This window comes from Hippopotamus amphibius, chromosome 4 (genome assembly GCF_030028045.1).
Source record: "Hippopotamus amphibius kiboko isolate mHipAmp2 chromosome 4, mHipAmp2.hap2, whole genome shotgun sequence".
NCBI classification, from domain to species: Eukaryota; Metazoa; Chordata; class Mammalia; order Artiodactyla; family Hippopotamidae; genus Hippopotamus; species Hippopotamus amphibius.
Window position 1 is genome coordinate 51,987,846 of NC_080189.1, and position 21,353 is coordinate 52,009,198.

The 21,353-nt window shown below is 41.5% G+C and overlaps 1 protein-coding gene across 11 annotated transcripts in view; it reads left to right on the forward strand.

Annotated features, from left to right (window-relative positions):
• OSBPL3 (oxysterol binding protein like 3) overlaps positions 1-21,353 on the forward strand; it is a 182,803-nt gene that overhangs the window by 59,539 nt on the left and 101,911 nt on the right. For 8 of the 11 annotated variants that reach the window (XM_057731336.1, XM_057731334.1, XM_057731342.1 and 5 more), the window contains one exon: positions 1,548-1,598. The exons of 2 other annotated variants lie outside the window; for them this stretch is intronic. The gene's annotated coding sequence lies outside the window, so the exon portion shown is untranslated. Of the gene's footprint in view, positions 1-1,547; positions 1,599-4,192; positions 4,281-21,353 lie in introns of those variants that run through there. One more of the 11 variants, XM_057731340.1, reaches the window with a different exon arrangement.

Sequence of the window (21,353 nt, forward strand, 5' to 3'; positions counted from 1 at the left end):
TTTCATTAGCTTGGGTGGTTCTTTTGACTTCTGACTGGTTTGTGTGGATATGTGTGTATACGTGTATTATCTATTTTAATCTACATGGTGGTATTTCTGAGAATTAGAGATGTAGTAACTTTTTTTTCTTCTTTTTTTAAAAAATGTGGACCAGAGTTATTGCTAAATGGAAAGCACGCATACAGATCAAAGATCAGCCAGCTGTTTTGGAGGTCATTTTAACTTCACATCCAGATTTGGCTTTTAGTTATTCTGTAAGGGTTTTCATTAGACCTCTGATTGCTTGTAAGCAGGCCCTCAGTGACCTATGCCAGTACTGCCTACTACAATAGAAGAAAGTCTTTGAGGTCTTGGAGGACCCATGTTTCATTTCTGGATATGATTGTCAACAACCTCTCAAATGAGGAGTTTCCATGATCTATTTGTGAGTTCTAGGATGACTAATGTGGCAGGCAGGGTTGACAAGTCATGATATAATTCGTATTGCTGTTTCCATGTGTTGAAGTTCACTTTGACCTTTGACTTTTGCTATTTCATTCTTTCCTTTCTTGTGAGGTCACTAGAGCATATAGATTCAGAAGGCTTTATGGAGCCCGACCTGAAGTTATGGGCTCCCATGTTGATACTGTTTTGTTCAGTTGTTTTCAGTTGAGTATGCTGTTGTAAAGTGGTCATGGTGGAGTTCTCAAAACTTTCCTATGGAAGTTTGTTCATCTTCAGTGCACAGAATAGTTTTTTCTTTTTTGAATCTTAGGATTAGATCCCAGTGTTACATATCTGATTCAGCACAAGTAGATTCACTTCAGTGCCAGTGGTTTTTGTGGGTGAAGATGGATAACTGCAGATCTGATTCTTTTTGATTCAAAGATTATTTCTAGGAGAGTAAGATATTTTTTATTGATGTATTATTCACATACCACAAAATTCACTCTTTTAGAGCATGTAAGTTTATCATACTAAGTGAAGTAAGCCAGACAGAGAAAGACAAATATCATATGACATCACTTATATGTAGAATCTAGAGTATATAAGTCAGTGATATATTTTTTAGTACATTTACAAAATTGTGCAACCATAACAACTATCACAACATCTCCATCATCCCCCAAAGAAATCCCAAGCCCTGGCAAACACTTATCTACTTTCTGTCTTTATAGATTTGCTTATTCTGGGCATTTCATGTAAATGGAGTCATACAGTATGTGGACTTTTTTATCTGGCTTCCTTCACTTAGCATAATGTTTCCGTTTCCTCCCTCCCTCTCTCCCTTGCTTTCTTTCTTTCTTCACAGCGTGTGAGATCTTAGTTCCCCAACCAAAGATTGAACCCACGCCCCCTGCATTGGAAGCTCGGAGTCTTAACTGCTGGACTGCCAAGGAAGTCCCTAGCATAATGTTTTCAAGGTTTACCCACATTGTAGCATGACTTGATATTTCATTCCTTTTTATAGCTGAATAATATTTCATTGTATGGTATCTTAGTCTAAACTACTATAACAAATTATCATAGATTAGATGGCTTAAACAACAAACATTTATTTCTTGCAGTTCTAGAGGCTGGGAAGTCCAAGGACCAGGTGCCTACAGATTCGCTGTCTGGTAAGCACCCCCTTCCTGGTTTGTAGGTGGCTATCTTGTCGTATACTCACATGGCTGAGAGCAGATACAGGAGGCAAGCCTAAGGCCACTAATCCCATTCATGAGGGCTCCACCCTCATGACTTAATTACCTCCCAGTGGTCCCATGTCCAAAGACCATCACATTGGGGGTTAGGCTTCAATATATTAATTTTGGGACTACACAATCGATCAGTCCATAGCATATAGATATTTTATTTTCGTTTATCCATTTATCAGTTGATAGACATCTGGGTTTTTCTGCCTTTTAACTATTATGAATTATGCTGCTATGAATAATCTTGTGCAAGTTTTTGTGTGGACACACATCACAGTTCTTGGGTATATGCCTTGGAGTGGTATTGCTGCTGCCTCATTTGGTAACTATGTTTAACGTTTTGAGGAACCGCCAGACTGTTTTCCAAAATATACATAGCCACCAAAGAGCATGAGAGTTTCAACTTCTCAACATCCTTGCTAACCCTTGTTATTGTCTGCCTTTTTGTTTGCTTCCTTTTTTTTTTTTTTTAAATTGTTGTAACCATCCTAGGGAGTATGAAGTTGGTTTTTGTTGCTGTTGTTGTTGTTTTGTTTTGTAGTTTTGGTTTGCATTTCTTTCATGGTTAATGATGTTAAGCGTGTTTTTTCGTATGCGTATTGATCACCTGTGTGTCTTCCTTGGAGAAATGTCTGTTCAATTTCTTTGCCCACTTAACAAATTGGGTTATTTTTTCATTGTTGGGTTGTAAGAATTATTTCTATATTCTAAATAATAGACCCATATCAACTATATGATTTGCAAGTATTTTCTCCCATTCTTGGCTTATCTTTTCATTCTCTTGATTTTATCCTTTGAAGCATAAAAGTTTTAATTTTGATGAAGTCCAACTTACTGGTTTTTTTTGTTTTTTCTTTATTGTTTTTGCTTTAGTTGTCATATCTAAGAGACAATGACCTAATTCAAGATGAGGAAAATTTACCCATGTGTTTTCTTTTACAGGTTTTATAGTCTTAGCTCTTACATGTAAGACTTTGGTCCATTTGGGGTGAATTTTTGTATGTGGTATGAAGTAAGGCTCAAGCTTCATCCTTTTGCATGTGAATGTGTCCTTTTACCAGCACAATTTGTTGAAAAGACTATTCTTTGCCCCCACTGAATTTTCTGGGTACCTTTATCAAAATGAATTGACCATAAATGTGAGAGTTTGATTTCTGTATTCTTAATTCTACTCCATTTATCTATATGTTGATCTTTCTGCCAGTACACACTGTCTTGATTCCTATAGCTTTGTAGTTAGTTTTAAAATTGGGAGGTGTGAGTCCAACAAATTTGTGAAGATAATTTTTTGATGTGATGTTACTATTCACTCTTCTACCTCATATACTTTGAGATATCTTTTCTCTGCCATCATAAAGTCACGTTAGAAATGTAACTTTGAAGTAGTCATGAATTCAGTTTCAGGTCTAACCTTGCTATTCTTGTATAAAAGGTTTGGATTTGGAATCAGGCCTATTACAAAAGTTTTACCACTAGCTCTGCTTCATTTTTCTAACTGTAATATAAAGCTTAGGACCTAAGTCAAAGGAGAATTTAAAAATGTAACATTTGTAAAAGTATCTAGTATTATGCCTGAGAAATGATAGATAGAAAATCAATATCTGTTGCCTTTCCCATGTCTTCACGGGTGCAAAAACTTTCCTTGTACCTTGTAAGATGGTTCTTAATTCTTAAAGTCAGCCTTCTTCTGTTTTCCCCAAAGTCATCGTGTGGGTTGGTATTACTGAATTTGCTAGTCTGTTCTGTGGTGTTGTTTCTAGTATAGTGTTTTAGACTTTCTTCATTGCTTTCTCTCCAATTCCTAGAATTGCGCCTGACTGATAGTAAGTGATCAATAAACATTTGTTAAGTGAATACTAAATGTTGATCCCATTTCTTGTGTACTTGGTAAGTATAGTGCACATTGCTTGGAGATATGTGTTCAGATAGTCCTGCATAACAGTTGCTGAGTATTTAATTTCTGAGATATTGTCCACAAGACTCCTTTGAGCACTTTGTCCAGTTAACTGAGAGTGTTACTCTCTAGGCTGGTACTTCTTTCCTCCAAATGATGTTGAACTTCCTATTCAGATGTTTTCTCTTCAGGGTAATTTCAGACTGAAATGGGAAGGATGGAGTCTGAGTAGTAAACTGTAGAAAGCAAGGAGGAAGGGGAGTGTGGAAGCTGGGTTTGGGGGAAGGTAAGTGACAATGAGAGACCAGGGAGGGACTTTTTGGGGAAGATTTGGTCAAGTAGGGAAGCATATTCCCAGTCTCTGAACATTGCTTACGGTTTTTATGTGACAGTTTTGGTTTCTTATGATTCTCTAGACCTTTCAAGTCTAGACTTGAAACTTGAAAGCAAAGAAACTCTAAGCAAAGAGTATCCAGGTGTTAGTACTGGCTGTTTTGAGCCTGATTCATAACCCAGAAATGGTGCCTGTGCATGTTAGGCTATTATCTACGTGGCAGACAAACCAGCCTTTAAAGGTAAGAGTTGCGCTCATGTCATATTCACAGGATGATTGAGCTTTAAAGCTAGACTGGATCTTCAGGCTGAAGGAATGCTGAAGTAGTACGTCAAAGAACAGATTCCATGGTCAGAAAGGTTTGCAGTGGGTTGAACAGGTGAACAGATTTGGCTTTTGTTGTTGTTTGCTTGTGTTAACTGCAGGACCTCCCAGAATGTTTAATGTGCCAAAACGTATTACACTGTGTCTTCAAGAGGGAGTATGAGAGCAGTATTTCCAAAGGTGACTGGTTTGTGAGGACTTACATTTCCCCCACAGACAGCCCTGGGAAAACTGTTATTTGGTAGACCACATTTTGAATAATTATGACCCAGGATAACACCTTTATTTTTCAGTCATGAAAATTGATTTCTTAGTCTTTTTGAGCTGCTCTTTCTAGGAGGGGTCATGACTGCTGGTATATTACACAGAAGCTGACTGTGTCTGTTGTCTCACTTGTCTGAAAAGTGAGAGCTTAAATTAGAAGTTAAAATCAAACACCTGAAACATTGCATATATGTATAGGTAACTTATAAAATACCCTACATTCCAGGATCTGATTTTTAAAAATATGTTACTTGTTTAGGTTGGTCTGTGTGGTGCCTGATAGTCTGTGATCTAATGAACAGGTAAAATTTGATTTCTGCAGCTTTTGTTCTGGTACACCTTTTAAAAGATATGAGGACAGGAAGAGGCAGGAGGAGTAAGATCCATACCAAACAAGACCACTGACTTTTGCTATGGAATAAAACCAAAACGTGAGCAGCTGCCTTGTTCTGAGTTGTCAGATAAGCTTTCATGCCTTGGAGTTCTTTGCTAGAGCAGTCTGTATCCAATCACAAATGCGGATGCAGCTACCTATACTCCTAATGGCTCTTCCATCTTCCCTCCTTCAACCCAAATACCCACCTTTTTCCTTCCTCCAAGTCATAGGGTTTGTTTATTTGACTTTCCTTTAAGGGGGGGTGAGGAGAGGGGAAGGAGGGGGAGTGAGAGAGAGAGAGGGAGTGTGAGAGTAATGGAGAGAGAAAGAGAAATGGGAGGAAGGGATAGATAGGCAGATAGATAGACAGACAGACAGATAGATAAGATAGGTAGGTAGGTAGACAGATAAGATAGAGAGAGAGATGGTAGAAAGAATCTATGTAGGTATGGGAAAAGGTCTTAGTGGTATAACTACCTTTACTTCCAGTAAATCTAGTTTGTGTGTGTTGGTGTGTCACCCCTGATGTGTCACAACAGCACAGATGGGATTCCCAGTGTCGGTAGTTTCCATTCACACCTCCAGTTAAAAGACCCAAGCCCTGCTGTTTTTTCTTATCTACATTTTCCACATTTTGGGGAGACCTGAACCTTTCTTGATGACTGTGGGGAGGTGTGACGTAGGAAAGTTCTCTCATGTTGATGCATAATGTTTCTCCAAAAACTGAGGCACAACCAGAGAATGAAGAGCACTAGTGAGCATATTGAGTCAGAATCTGAGATTGGTGAGTGCTGGGGAAAGAACAGAAGCATGGATCAGGTGCTCATTTTAGGAAAATGAACCATACAAATCAGAAAAATAATTACTGTTTTATATTTACTTCAGTGATATGTGTTATTTTTAAAAATCAAGTAAAACAAAAAAAGGTCAAAGGAGAAGTTAAAATATTACCCCAAAATCTCAACCAGAAAATAACCAATGTTAACATTAATTTCAGGCTTGGCTGGTACACACTCTGACAGAGATGCACAGAAGGAGAGAGAGATAAATGAGGGACAGAAATAATTGTGTAAGACCGAGCTCAAGCTACACAGTTTTAAAAGTAAAATATTCTATTTGATCTTACTTAAATTTAACAAAAGGAGAAGAAATTGGCCAGTCTGCTGAAAAGTAATTTTTCATCCGAAAAGGATTAGTTCCCTTAATTCAGAAGAGAGATGAAAACCTCTTAGAGTGGGAGTGGGGGTGGGGGGTGGGGGGGGGTGGGTTGACCAGCTGTAACAATGTAATAAACAATCTAACTCTTCCGCCCCAGATGTCAGATGTTTGTCCTTTGTTTTATTTTCATTTTGTTAGGATTTACACTTTTAACACTTAGTAGTTCTACCTCTACTGGCTATTTGCCCACTTAACTAACCCCAGTCGATGCACTGGTAACCATTGGTCTTTTTTCCATGGTTTTGTCATTCTTGATAACTTAACATTTGGTGGGGTTCGTCATCATTAAGGTGTTTTTTGTTGTTGTTGTTGTTGTTGTTTCTGGTATTGTTTTGTTTTTTGTTTTCCCAAAAGGCTTTTGGAAGCCGTAATTCCTGAGTTGTTTCATCTTTGGAATTTGTTGCTTATTGCCTTTTTTTTTGAAAGACAGCTTTTCTATCGCCAAATTGTCTCCTAAAGAGGCTGTACCAATTCCATTAGGATTTATGAGAATGCCTGTTTTGAAATGGGAACTTTTAAGAATATTTCTTTGCCTGAAATAGTGGAATTATGTTGGGCGATCAGTTTAAGTTGGTAATCGAATCTTAGACTGTGGAAACATTTGAATGTTGGGAGATTGGATGTTTTCTTAGTGAATTTCTCATTTCCTTGCCAAAGTAACAGCTTTCCTGCAGGCCAAAAGATTACTACTGGGCAGCTTTGTGAAGTCATTTCTAGGACTTCGCAAATTATGCAGGAACACCCTTAAAAGGCTTCACCCCTCCCTCCCCACTCTCTGTGAAAAGGCACCTGGTTGGCTGAGGATGGAGGGGTTTTTTTTGCCATCTGAAGACAGTAGAAAGTGGTAAATGTTCATCTATCAAAAAAAATTGGCATCTGATAATTGGCTGAATTGACAACATTTTTTGTTTGTTTTGAAATGATCTTTTGCCTTATGTCACAGACTCTTGTCTTTAAACTGAACAGCCATTATAAACTATTCCTAAATGACACATGACCTTCACACGCCTTTTTGTAACATTCCTAGTGGTCTCCTGTTGAAGGTGTGTGAGTTGGAGGAGCTAATCTGTGTACCGACACAGTTTGAAGTCCTGGAAAGTTTCAGTTGGGCTTATTACTAAAACTCCTAGTGACCTCATGTGGAAATATCCTCTTTCATTCTTTAATTCACTGTCTCCAAACAATGGAAGGAGTGGGGAGGAAAATTTCCCAGGTGGCTTAACACATTTAAGTTTTGGTCACCATACCTATGATGACTCAGCTGTCTACCAACCATTGAATTTTTCAGAGTTGGTAGGAGTGAGAATGCACCTGGAAGATTTCAAGAGGCAGAAATATCCCAGGGTGTTCTCACTTTGTGCTAAGGAAAAGGAGGGAGAAAATAAGTGGTTTAGAATGGTATGGTCTAAAGCTGAGCTGTCTGATATGGTAGCTCCCAGCCCCATGTGGCTGTGAAAATTTAAATTATTTAGAATTAATTTAGATTTAAAATTCAGTTTCTTAGTTGCACTGGCTACATTTCAAATGCTCAGTAACCACATGGGACTAGAGGCTGCAGTGTCAGACAGCACCCAAAGTTCTGTTGGCCAGCTCTGGTTCAGATGCTGTGCTTTTATTTCGTGATCATTCAGGGTTCACTACAGCCTTAATGAGCGCTCTCCTGTCTTTTCTCCCTCCCTCTCACTGCTTTCAGTCATTCTTCTGCTCTAACATAAATGATGAAGCCCTGCTCTCCATTTTGCTGTGCTGGCATCCTCTGGGCACAGATGGTCCTGGGGAATCCTGCGTGTGGTCGAAACCAGACCTGTGCACTGCAGGATCAACCAGACACCTCTGGCCAAGACCCAAGACTTAGTCAGTGTTCTTTCTAAAGGATTGATGATGCTGGGGATTTTGATTCTTTAATCATAAAACTGCTCTTTAGAAAGATTTAAATGTACCCACTTAGGACTTTTACTTCATTTCCCTCTTCTTCTGGATGGATGTTCTTGATGGAGAGTACACTCCTGGGTTCTGTCCTACTTGTACCCCCACTGACTTGACCCTATGACCTTACTAAGATAATTTCTCTGTGGCTCAATTACCAGTTGAAAACTCACTCCCAACCCCTGCTTAAGCAGTGGTTGAAGAGAAATACCAAGAGAAGTTGAAGAGAAATGCCAAGTGGTAAGTGAGGATTTTGAGGTCTGTACTAAAAGGTGTATTTAAAGGGTTCTTAAGGAGTTTGTGTCCACTTGTAGATTTCCAGTGTTCCATTTGGGGTGTGTCCTTCACTATCAGACACACACCTGCCTTGAATTGCTGATTGGTCCGTAGACTCTACTGCATGCTTTGTGTAAATGACTTTTTGAGGGAGGTCTGGGATGCTGACCAAGGAGCCCTCTTCCAAGTCTGACCTACATGACAGGAGTGGGATGCTCTGGCAGAAGGAGCCTGCTGGTTCTAGGGTCAGTACTGCTGACTGAACTGGGTCTTTTTGACCCCACGTTCTCATGCTTCCCACCTGACTAGCCTGGTGGTGGACCAAGAGTTCCTGCCTTGTGGCCAGTTACCTAATGCTGTGTAACAAACAACCCTAAAACTTGGTGGGCTAAGACAGTGATATTTACTTAGCCCTTGAATCTGCAATTATGGCAGGACTCTTCTCCACTCAGTGTCCACTGGGACTGCACAGAGACCTGGGGCGGGGACGCTGAAGGCTTGCTCACTCACATGCCTGGGAGTTGATGCCTGCTATTAGCTGGGGGGGTGGGGGTGGGGTCTCGGTTCTTTTCCAGATGGGCCCCTCCATGTATTCTCTCCACATTGCCATACTCCCATCATGATGCCTAAGTTGAAGGGTGAGCATCCTGATAGAGAGAGAGAGAGCATCAAGTGAAAGCTGTATCACCATTTCTAACAGAGCCTTGGAATTCACACAGCATCGCTGCAGCCATGGTCACAAGCCCACTCGGGTTCAAGAGAAGGAAACATAGACCCCCCCACCAATCTGTGGAGAAGTGTCAGTGTTACTTTGTAAGACGAGCTTTGGGATGAGATGTATTTTGGCGGTGTTGTCTTTGAAAAACACATCTTCCACACCCAGTAATGATGATCCAGAATTGGCATCAGCTCCTGTTAAGCCATTAATAAGCCTTGAGGTCTGACTTGGGTCTGGAAACTGGGGCGCTTCTTATTTTCAGGAGATATGATTGTCATTGCTCTGCACTGGGGCTGCTCTGCCTTTGGGTGTGAGGTGGGGGAGTTGCCATTTGCAAAGTGTGGGGACTTCTTCGATGACAGATGCTGTCTAAATACAAAATGGTGTGTTGAAACACCCTCAATGTGCTAATCCCCCCAGTTCAACTGATATCTACGACGAATGCACAACATAAGGGAATTGAGTGAAGAGCAGAGTCCTGGTTACTGAAAATTATTTCAAAAATTAACCTCATGGAATCCAGCTAGAATTTTGATACTTTACACTTTTGACTTAGATGTTCTTAATTGCAATTTCTATAACTTATTACTCTTTTGTAACATTTTTATTAGATGCAAACTCCTAAACAATTAGGATCCATCTTTCTACAAAATTTTTTCAGTCTGATGAATGGATGCTTTAGAATATTTCTTTTCCTATTTCTGAGATTAAATCTAGAAGCTAGTGTAAGGGGAATGGGACATAGGCCATCAATTTGTTTTTGTTTTTATTTGTTTATTTAAGTATAGTTGATATAAAATATTATGTTTCAGGTGTACAACATAGTAATTCACAATTTTTTAAAATAAATTTATTTATTTATTGGCTGCATTGGGTCTTCATTGCTGCACACGGGCTTTCTCTAGTTGTGGCGAGTGGGGACTACTCTTCATTGTGGTGTGTGGACTCCTCATTGTGGTGGCTTCTCTTGTTGCAGAGCATGGGCTCTAGGTGTGAGGGCGTCAGTAGTTGTGGCACATGGGCTCAATAGCTGTGGCTCATGGGCTCTGGAACGCAGGCTCAATGGTTGTGATGCATGGGCTTAGTTGCTCTGCAGCATGTGGGATCTTCCCGGACCGGGGCTGGAACCCATGTCCCCTGCATTGGCAGGCAGATTCTTAACCACTGTACCATCTAGGAAGTGGTTCACAATATTTAAAGGCTATACTCCATTTATAATTATTATAAAATATTGTCTATATTCCCTGTGTTGTACAGAATGTCCTTGTAGCTTGTTTATTTTATATATAGTAGTTTATACCTCTTACTACCCTACTCCTATCTTGCCCCTCCCTCTTCCGTCTACCTACTGGTAACCACTAGTTCTCTATATCTCTGAGTCTGTTTCTTTGTTATATTCACTGGTTTTATTTTTTAGATTTTACAGATGAGTGATATCATACAGTATTTATCTTTGTCTGTCTGACTGGTTTCATTTAGCATAATACACTCCAAGCCCATCTAGGTTGTTGCAAATGGCGAAATTTCATTTTTTTTTCTTTTTTTTTTTATGGCTGAGTAGTATTCCATTGTGTGTGTGTGTGTTTATACCTCTTCTTTATTGATTCATTTGTTGATATAGACCCAGGAATGGAATTGCTGGGTCATATGATAGTTCTGTTTTTAGTTTTTTGAGAAACCTTCATCTTGTTTTCCACAATGGCTGCACCAATTTACGTTCCCACCAACATTGCACCAAGGTTTCCTTTCTCCACATCCTTGTTATTTGTATTTCTTTTGATGATAGCCATTCTGATAGGTGTGAGGTGATGCCTCACTGTAGTTTTGATTTGCATTTCTTTGATAATTAATGATGTTGAGCATCTTTTCATGTGCCTTTTGGCTATCTGCATGACTTCTTTAGAAAAACGTCTGTTCAGGTCTTCTGGCCATTCTTTAATTGGTTTGTTTTGCGTTTTTTTTGATGTTGAGCATCAATTTGAGAAACAAATAACCTGTCACATGCAAGGTTCTGTGCTAGTTGTGGGAAATTGAAATTGAAAAACAAAAACAAAGAAGAGTTAGACAAAGTCTTCACATTGCTTCTGATCTACATGCTGTACTGGAGGGAAAAAACAGTCATGCATGGTTAGCATTAGTGGTAGAGGTGCTTTTACCTTTTTAGTTTTAGTCTACCAATAACCACCTCGGTTTTTTTTAAACCTGTTTTCTCTGCTTTTTCATTCTGTTTCTCCTTATAACTGTTTTTCAGTTTGTACTGGTTTAAAAGTGTCTCATGCTCATTTTCTTGCAGTAGTCCATCTCCTAGAAGAGGAGGACTCCCTGTATCTTTTTTTCCTCCCCACTACATTAGCTAAATTAGTGACTCGTTGCTTTCTTTTGGGCCTCTTACAAGGGACTGTTTACTATTGCCCTGGCAATCCTGGAAGGATACTCCCCAAATACACACACACACACACACACACACACACACACACACACACACCCCTTGGGAAATTCCTTTTATAGAATTTGTTTGAAGCTTAGCATCTCAGTCCTAGGGTTATTTTTAGTTTGGGGGACAAACCACTTGAAGTCTGTACATGTGATACCTTCAGCACAACCACTAGGTATTTTGTTTCTTGTTATTTGAGAGCGTTCAGGAAGCGCTGATGGAGCATTATTCATTGTTAGCTTAATGTTTACATTGCTGAAAAGACTTTAGTAGATTTTTATGGGAGATAGAGAAGTTTTAAAAATTCACATTCACATTTTATAGTGACTCAGTTGATAGTCTTTTTTAGATCAGGAATGAAATGCCGTCTGTGGTTGCCAATTGTTAAAATCTACCCTGCTTCCGCCAGCAGTTGTCAGTTAAGGGAGGATCGCAACACCCACTGATAAAAGTCAAACCACAAGATGTTATTTTAGGTTCTTGGGTGGCGCGCTCTCTTCTTACCCTTTTAACTGCTAAGTCACATCCTGCTCTGCATTTTAATTTGGTACAAATTAGATGCAGTAGACGTAGGTCTGGCATTAGATACTAAAATGAAGTTAAATGCTAAAACAAAAGAAGGCAGTTCGGTGGAGTAAATCTTTCTATCATTTCTGGATATAAGATTTAGGGCAGTGGTTCTCAACCTGCACATCTCATCACAGTCACCTGGGGAGCTTGCCTGGGCCTCATCCCAGCGTGTCTGGATGAATTGGTATGAGGGACCCGACTGTGGTATTTTGTAGACGCTCCTTAGGGCAATCCTGTCACATAGACAGGCTTGGGAAATATTGTGTGAAGTGTCCTCCCTGCCCTCCACATTCCTCTCTACCTAGTCAAGTCCTGTCCACGTCTTTAGGACTCCCCTCAGGCTGCCTCTTACAAAGCTCACAACTTCAGCCCCACTGAACTCTTCCCTGTGACAATCCACAAAGCCTGCTAGGTAGCCCACCCTGAACCGTGTTGACTCGCTTTATCTGCACACATTTTTATCTCCTTCATCAGAGTGGGTTCTTCCTTGGATTAAGCTTCTGTCACTTGTTTCCATCATTTAGGGTTAGCACAACTGTGGACACTTAGCAGGGACTTAATAGATATTGAGTTGAACTGTCATCAGCGTGGTTATTCTCCTTCAGCTTCTTGTCTTGCACTATAGCTTCCTTTATTAGCTCACCTTTTTCCATCAGTGTTTCTTCCTCTAGAGCCGTGGAAAGGCAAGTCAGGGTGGCTAAACTGCAGAAGGAGGAGGAAACTCAGCCCATTTCTGACTTTACCATTCAAGAGTGGAGGGATGGTCATATCCCAGTGGCCTTATCCCTCTTCACCCAGAACATTCAGTCCTCATGTTCTGGAGTGGCTCTTGGGACCATGTGGGTGACACATACAACATGCAGGTGCCTGTCCTGCTGGAGAAGGTGAAATGATTTGAGGATGGATCTCTACCGTAAGGTCTACTGAAGAATGTGGGGTTGTTTTAGGAGAAGATAATACACTCTGAGAACTTGGAAACAGTAGCCTTCTTTGCTTTGTCAACCAGTGAGGATTCTTGCTGTCAGTGTTTCAAGGGTTCCTGTTTCTGGGCCCAGGAAGCTGACCATCGAAGAGATGGTTGGCAACTTCCTGTTGAGGGGTACAGAGGTGACCCAAGATTCTTGATTGTAAGACATGCTACCTTCTTAGGGGCTGCATTATTTGTATTAAACCTCTGTAACTGAGAGACCCCCAAGTTAAGTGGCTATAACAAAATTGAAGTTTCTTTCTTTCTTGCGTAACTGTCCAGATATGGTTATTCCTGGGCTTGTACAGTGACACTGACATCTTCAACCAATAGCTTTTATTTCTGAGTCTAGTTGTCACCATCTCTCAGCCCTCAGGAATGGGGAAAGGTCAAGGAACATGCATATCTCTTTTTAGCACAGCTTCTACTCACATCTCATTGGTCTCAGCCAAGCTGCAGAGAAGGCAAGGAAGAGTAACCTCTAATTGGATGAGCTTGTGCCCAACTAAACTTGAGAATTCTATGATTAAAGGAAGGAAAATGGGTATTGGTGAACAACAAGCCAAGGCATGCATGATAACCTGCCAGAATATCAGCTCTACGACCATCACCCTGTTCATTGGTTTGGATAAAAATACACTAAACTGTCAAAAAAACCCACAAGTGTATCCCTGGTGCTATGAAGTCATGGTAGGAAACTGAATGTCTCCCGGGGGAAGTATAGTGTTTCTACCTTTCAGGGGAAGGTAGACCATGAGCTGGAAGAGGATGCAGAAAGTGTACAAATAACTGTCGCACAGATACTGTTGACAAACAGTTTGGTGTGGGGGGAAGGCTCTTGGCATTTCTGAGGACAGGTGTGTTGGGTAAGAGATTTGCTAACCTGATCAAGAGAGTTCAACTGAAATTCGATGGGAAGTAAAAACCATTGAAACTTGATTGGATAGAGAACAATAGACATAGCAAAGAGAAGACCCGTAGCCAAGGAGGAGAACTTCAGTATTTCATTAAAAAACACCTGGGAAGCAGGGAGCTTATAGTAATACCTGTAGCTGTTTGCCATCGTGCAGCTTATGAGGACTAAGCAAAGGAAACATTAAAAGTTGAGCACAGATTTGATCATCTGATTTGTCTCACCAAGAAGGTTAGAATGGTTCTCATGATGAAAATATGATTCTAGAAGGGAATATTTTGCTTTATAGAAGCAGGCCTGTGGAAATCCAGGCCCTAAAGGTAAATGTATAGGTAAAGGGGGTGGGGAGAGAGAAAACCCACAGAAACCACAGAAAGTATGTTATAGTAGGGTCAATATTATGGATTGCCAGACTGGTTACAGATGATGCTTTCTTCCCAGAGACTGTAACTCTAGAAGGGATGCCAAATGTGCTGGAGAACCCACTGGAAGTTTTATTCTGCTAACTTCTCATAAACTCTTGACTTGTTTTGCTGATCATTTAATTTTTAAGACTGAGAAAATAATGCAAGGAAGGATATCTCTGGATTTCTTTATGACCCAACAAAAAGCATTAGCCAGTGATGTAAAGTGACAGGAACCAGGAGAGGAAATCCCTAAAGAAGCATGCTTTGGGCATAGCTATGTACGCTAGAAACATTTCAAACAGTTCAGAGAAAAGGAAAAAATGATCTCTCTTGTGGCCAAGGAGAATGGTAAGGAAACTTCAAATGGAAGGGATGGCTAAAATGTTCTGAAATACATATGCAGTCCTAAATAATTCCAGTGAAGAGGGAAGGAGGACCGCTCCCTGGAAATAGATTAATGGGTTTACATAGAGGACTTTCCCCTGTTAACTCAGATTAATGAAAGATATTCAGTCTGGCTCAGCAGTCATTGCTGCTAATCTTTAAGTTGCTTTCCCACAGGATGTAAGGATGAGTAAGCTGTAGACCCTAGGCATGATGTAGACCTCACATCTAGTGGCCAGGTTGCAAAAAGTAACCTCAAATATGGGCAACCTCTGACATACTTTGAGGCACTAAGGAAAAGTGGGAGTTCAAAAGAGAAACAAAACCTGGAGTGGGGGTGGCTTTGGAAAAGCTTTCACGGAGCAGATGATGCTTGCAGTGCTCTTTGGAGGGTCGAGGGAATTTCCACAGATGGAGGAGAGGCATCGGGTTAGAAGGCTGCTTTGCAGAGAAGAATTAGCAAGAACCAAGGCAAAGTGGCGTAACTGCAGGAGAATGTACAATATAAGGTATGTATGTGTGAGTTGGTAGAGTTGAGGTTTGAGGAATAATAGCTAAAATATAATTGAGTGATGTCTGCCAAGTACGCACTGAGTACGTGACAAATTATTTCAGTCATTCTTCAAATAACTCAGTACTATTATTTGATCCTCTTTTCAGATGAGAAAACAACTCAGAAGTTTAGTAACACACAGTAAGTGGTAGATAGAACCAGAGTCCAAAGCCACTTAAATTTAACTGCATTGTGAAGGGCTTAGGATTTTTAACCAAGGTCAGTGACCAGTGGGAATTTGGAGTAGAGGAAAGACTGGAATCTTTTTGGAAACTGGGCTAGGAAATGTAGGTTAGATTGAAGTGATGAGAAAGAAAAAGTGGAGACCCACCCTAATGGGAGTCTAAAATGGATTGGTGGTTGTAGGCATGGAAGAATGGAAAGCAGGTTTTAGGGTGAGGAGGTGAGTGTCAAGGCAGAGCTAGAACCTGCAGAATTGGGGAATCTGGGAGAGAAAGTTGGGGTGGACCAGGAGAGGGGTGGTCGTCTTAGAGTCAGAGAAGGCAGCACAGGTATCAGCACGAGGGAGAGATGAGTTTGCTCTTGAAGTAAGCAGTAGGCTTCCTGTTCCAATAATAAATCCAGGGGCTGTCCACCAGGCTGTGGGCTGGAGGAGGGTGAGGACAGCAGAGTGGGTAGACAGCTGCCTTACTAGGAGGCATGGGCGTGGGTAAGATGATCAAGAGCTAAGGCTCATAGAGAGAAGTGGATGGATGGAAAAACACTGGTAAATGCCTGTGTAATTGGGAGGGAAAAAGAGGAGCCGCTAAGCCAGACTTGAAAGTTAGGAGGAACCAGTTAAGAGTATTAAGTGTTACACAAACATGCTAGAAGAAAGTCTGCAGAACTAACATCAGGAATGGGTTGAGGCTTGCAGAAAGTGGTTAAAAACTATAAAACAGCTTTGCAGATGTGTATCCAAAACCAGATGAATAAATAAAGATAATCTGGGTGTGGAAATTTTCTCTGCTCAAAACACCAGGAGTCACAATAATTGTTTCAATTCCACTTGCTTGCCATCTTTTTGTTTTTTTTCTAAAGGAGAAGTACCAACTGAAAAGAACTGAATACACACAGAGGAGAGGGAATTGGAACCCAAGACAGGTGAAGGGGTGAGAACTGTGTCCCTGTCTCTGCTGGGTTCTAGGTACCAGTTCACACCAGATTGCACCAAGGGACTGAATTACTTCAGTCTGCACAGGACCTCTGAGAGTAAACTGTGCCGGATGAAAGAGACTGAGCTGAGTATCAGAAGCCCAGGAACAGTAGATGCTGTCAGGATTATTAGAAGGAGAAAGGAAATTTCTGAAAACTCTAGACTAGTGATTCTCAACCCTGGTTGTACATTGAAATCCACTGGGGAGTGTGTACACAAACACGGCTGCCAGATCCTACCGCTAAAGTTCATGATAACAGTGGTATAAGGACATATGCCACCACTTAGGATGTTCTGACAAGCAGCCAAGGCTAAGACTCACACTCCATGTAGGTGAATTCTGTCCATCCACTGCAGAATTCTCGAATGTACTGTCACTAAAGAGGTGGACAGGTCACATTTAGAAAAGGAGCCAGTTTGGGTTCACTTAAAACAAGACGTGCTGAATTTCCCGAGTTTCCCCTTGTGTTTAGGTTACTGGATCATAAAAATACCACAGACACAGTAGGTCTTATTTCTACTAGTTGACACCCGAGGATTGGGGGAGGGTCATCCCCAGCTTGGAAACTTACCTGAGGAAGGCTGGGGTGGAAGAATAGATGAGTTCTTCAACATGGGGAACCACCAATGGGATACAGAATGTTTGGTGAGAATATGGTAGCTGGTGAGGAGAACACAGCCTGATGAAGTCGAGCCAGCAGCAAAAGCCACGATCCTGAGGGACGTCTGCAATTCGGGGTGTGGGAGTAAGTGCCCAAAGTGGAGCCCATGTGACCAAGAGTAGGGGCTCAGCTTTGGAGCCAAGCCCTGGGCACCAAGGCAGCCAGCCAGTATTTCCAGACGAGAGTGTTTATGCATGGCGAGCTCTCCCCATTTGTTAAGGATGTCAGACTTCTGCAAAGTCTATTCGAAGTATTTGATAAGGTGTCTGTCTTGTGATATCCTTGTGAACAAGGTGGAAAATTAAGGTCTAATTCAGTGTCTTCTCTTCTGTTGAAGCATAGGATTTGTTTAGGTGTGTGACATGGAATTTTCATAATAATCATTTGGAAATCACCTGTACCTCCTTCTCCACATCTGCCTCCAAGTGCTCTCTTCTAGAAATCCATGAGCTCTGAATTGTCCGTCTGTAAACTTCTGAAAGGCTAAGCACCTTGGGGGTCTCTCCCAATCTTCCATTTCCTTTCTTCACTGACCTACTACTTTCCGATTCTGTGTGCTGGGGTTAGTATTTGTGTCTGTCCCTCCCTCCCTTCTCACTTGTTCTAAGGATGTTTCAGGCATTTGGAACTGTCAGGCTGAGGCTAGAGCTCACCCAAGGAGATAGAATGGAAGGTAGCCTAGAGTAGGAAGCTAAGTAGAAAACTGTCTGGGACTCCCCTGGTAGCGCAGTGGTTAAGAATCCACCTGCTAATGCAAGGGATACGGGTTCGATCCCTGGTCTGGGAAGATCCCACATGCCACAGAGCAACTGAGCCTGTGCGCCACAACTACTAAGCCTGTGCTCTAGAATCCGTGAGCCACAGCTGCGGAGCCTGCGCTCCACAACTACTAGATCCCGTGCTCTGCAACCAGAGAAGCCATCACATTGAGAAGCCCGCGCACTGCAATGAAAAGTAGCACCCACTCACCGCAACTAGAGAAAAAGCCTGTGCGCAGCAATGGAGACCCAACCCATCCAAAAAAAAAAAAAATTAAGTAACCCAATTTAAAAGAAAAAGAAAAACTATCTGCTGTAAGAACATCTTGCCAACAGCCCAGCAGCAGCTTGTATTACCTTCTAGCTTAAAAAAAAAAAAGATAATTCATTTAAACATCATCTTATTTCACCAAGTCTTTGAAGTGGTTTCCAAGAATACACACGCTACACAGGAAATAGTGGGTAGTTGAGAGAATTGGAGCGCAGGGACAATCAAGGGAAACCAAGCACACAGAAGGGCTCAACTTCTGCCACTGAGGTTTACCAGCAGTGCCACCATGAACCTGACTCCTCCATCCTACTGCCCCAAAGAGGGATAGTTCTCATGTACAAATTCTCTGTCTAGAAGCCAGGAACAAGTCAGTCACTCAGGAGAGGCACTCTCGTACTGAGACCTGAATATTTTCTTATAAAGGTCCTTTAGAGAAACCTTTGTCTTGTATGATTGGTGTGGCCATTTGGAGGAGCAATTTGGAATATCTCGTAAAACTAAAACTAGTTCTACCTCATGATACGGCAGTTCCACTTATTTTAGAAAATCAGGCCACAACCTCACAAGCAGCAGATCCTGCAGCACTGTTTTTAAGTGCAAAGAATCAGAAACAACCTAGAGGAAGAATATGTTAAACAAGGCAGAGTCATTCCATGGAACTATGTGGTAGGAATGAACTAGTGTGTGTGTGTGTGTGTGTGTGTGTGTGTGTGTGTGTGTGATAATTTGGAGTGAAAATAAGCCAGTTGCAGAAAGAAATGTATGGTATGATACTATTTATTATGCAAAATTTTTCAAAAGTCAGAAAATGATAGATATATATGTTTCTATAAATAAGGATGGAGACCTATTACTTTGGGGTGGTAGGAATATGGATATTTGTATATGTCCTTTTTATTTTTCTGATTAAAAGAGAAAAGCAGTGACTGAGATGTCCCAACAGTGACCGCTACATCCTACACTAACTCATGGGGAGATGAGTGCCCTGGCACCTTCTCTGTGCTTTTATATGGATTAGCTCATCGAATCACCCCAACAACCCCTTTGGGGCGATCCTTTAATAATTTCCATCTGTCAAGTGAAACATTCAGGATTAGGGAGGCTGAAAACTGGCCTAAAGCCACCTAAAAAGTCTGACTTTGAATCCAGGTAGTTTGAATCCAGAGCTTGTAGTCTTAATTATTATGCTACTCTGCACATTTCCCAGTATCCTCAGGTAGGTTGGTGGGTTGCTTATTTACTTTTATATATATAATCTCTTTCATTGTAGGTGCAAGGGCATACGTCCAGAGGACAGTGCAGGGAAAGTTCTCCAGAGATCAGAAGAGTGCAGTTCCATCAGCTTGTCCATCTGATGATCTGACTTGGGCTAGATGTTCATATGATCTTACATTTCTAGATCATTTCCTGGTGGTTCTCAACCGTGCTTTCATGTTCAGAATCACCTATGGAGGTTTTGGGACTATCAAAGCCTGACCCGACCACAGGTTCCGGTGTGATAGATCTGGGCCTGGTCATCAGCATTTTAGAAGTTTCCCCCACATAATTCTACAGTGTAGTCCGAGTTGAGATCCATTGCACTATAAAGTCTAGAAAGTACAATGTTCCAGGTTATAATGTTTGGCAAGAGCTTGGAGGGTGGATGCTTTGTCAAGGATCCAGTGTAGATCCATAGGTGGTGACTCTTGTGACCAGACCACAGTGAATGTCTTGTGAAATTCAGACTCCTGATCAAGATGAGGGGATGCACAGACCTCTGCCCACCCCACCGCTCCCACGTGGACCGTAGCAGGATAGGATCCATCCAGCCAGCTGTCTCTAGTTTTCTGGAGAAAACTTGCTACCATGATGAAGCGTGGGAGTGGGAACAGGAAACACACGTACCTGGCTTAAAGGAGAGGCTAAGAAATGGGACAGAATCTTCCTCAGAAAAGAGTTCAGGGCCTATTCCAATCTCCTGATGAAAGTACACCAGATGTCTTAAGGTTCTATGCCGCAGATAAAGATGCACCTGTGGCAGTGGTCCTTAAACCCGTGCATCAAAATCACTTGGAGAATTTGCTAAAAGTGGATTCCTGGGCCCCACCCTCAGTTCTGGACTCTGCAGGTCTGTGGTGGGATCTGAGAATTTGCATTTCTAGCAAGCTCCCAGGCGATGTTGATGCGGCTGGTCTGAGGACCACTTTTTGAAAACCACAGGCTCAGGATAATAAAAGAAGGTTTTGGAGCTTCCAAAATCTGCTTTTTAAACAAGGATCCATGAAACCTTGAAGAAGGTGGATCTAGACACCTTGAGAAATGAGACATGACTGTACAGTTAGGGGGATTTGGAATTGGTTGGCAAATTTGGTCCCAGAAGTGCTAATTCATGAACAAATTAGCATCAAGCTATGCAGAAAACCTCAGTGTCCCTTGACACTCTTCTTAGTAAATTTCCCAGGATGACTTGGGTGAAGACAGAAGTCACATGCCTATGCAATATCAATGTCACAACAGAGGAAAAGTCGGACAAACGCACAGAATGACAGTCACTCCCCAGAAATACCTTGACAGGCTGGAATCATGGGTCAAAACTAATATGACGTAATTCAGTAATAATAAAGAACCATCAAGCCCTGAATTTCAGCTAAAGGAAGTAAAGGAGTCCTGCTCAGGAAGAAGGAAGCCCAGCTTCTCCATAATTCCTACCACATCAGAGTCCTAGAGAATTGTAAGGCCATTGAGTGCTAGGAAGAGGTATGGGTGTCCCCAGAGCTAGGACAGACTGAGGCAGTGTTAACAGTTGCAGTGTGTATAAGGAAGGGGAGGGGGTTGCTTCCTTCTTTCCTGCTCTCACCAGACCACGCCTGGAGCTTGTGTTTAGATCTGGGCATCATTTTCAGGGAAGCACAGACAAATTGAAGTGTACTTAGAGTTGGATGTCTGTGATTATGACGATCAAATAAGAAATGGCTGATGAAAATGTGACTGTTTGGTCTGGAGAAGAAAAGATTTGCTGGGTGGGAGATGGGAGTGATGTTAGTTCCAATGCAGATAATGGTGAAAGAAGTGGTTCATCTTGTTCTTTGTAGTGACAGAGGGCAGATCTAGGATCCATGTGTCCTAGTGAGACAAAGTTCAACCCTAAGTGAAAAACCATCTTTAACAAAAAAATGACATGGGGTGTTTCTGTCATGGGAAATGGTCGAGCAGGGATGACCTAGCAATGTTATCAAAGGAATTCTTGCTTTGGATGAGACATTGGGCTAGAATTCACTCTTAGAGTCTATGACACT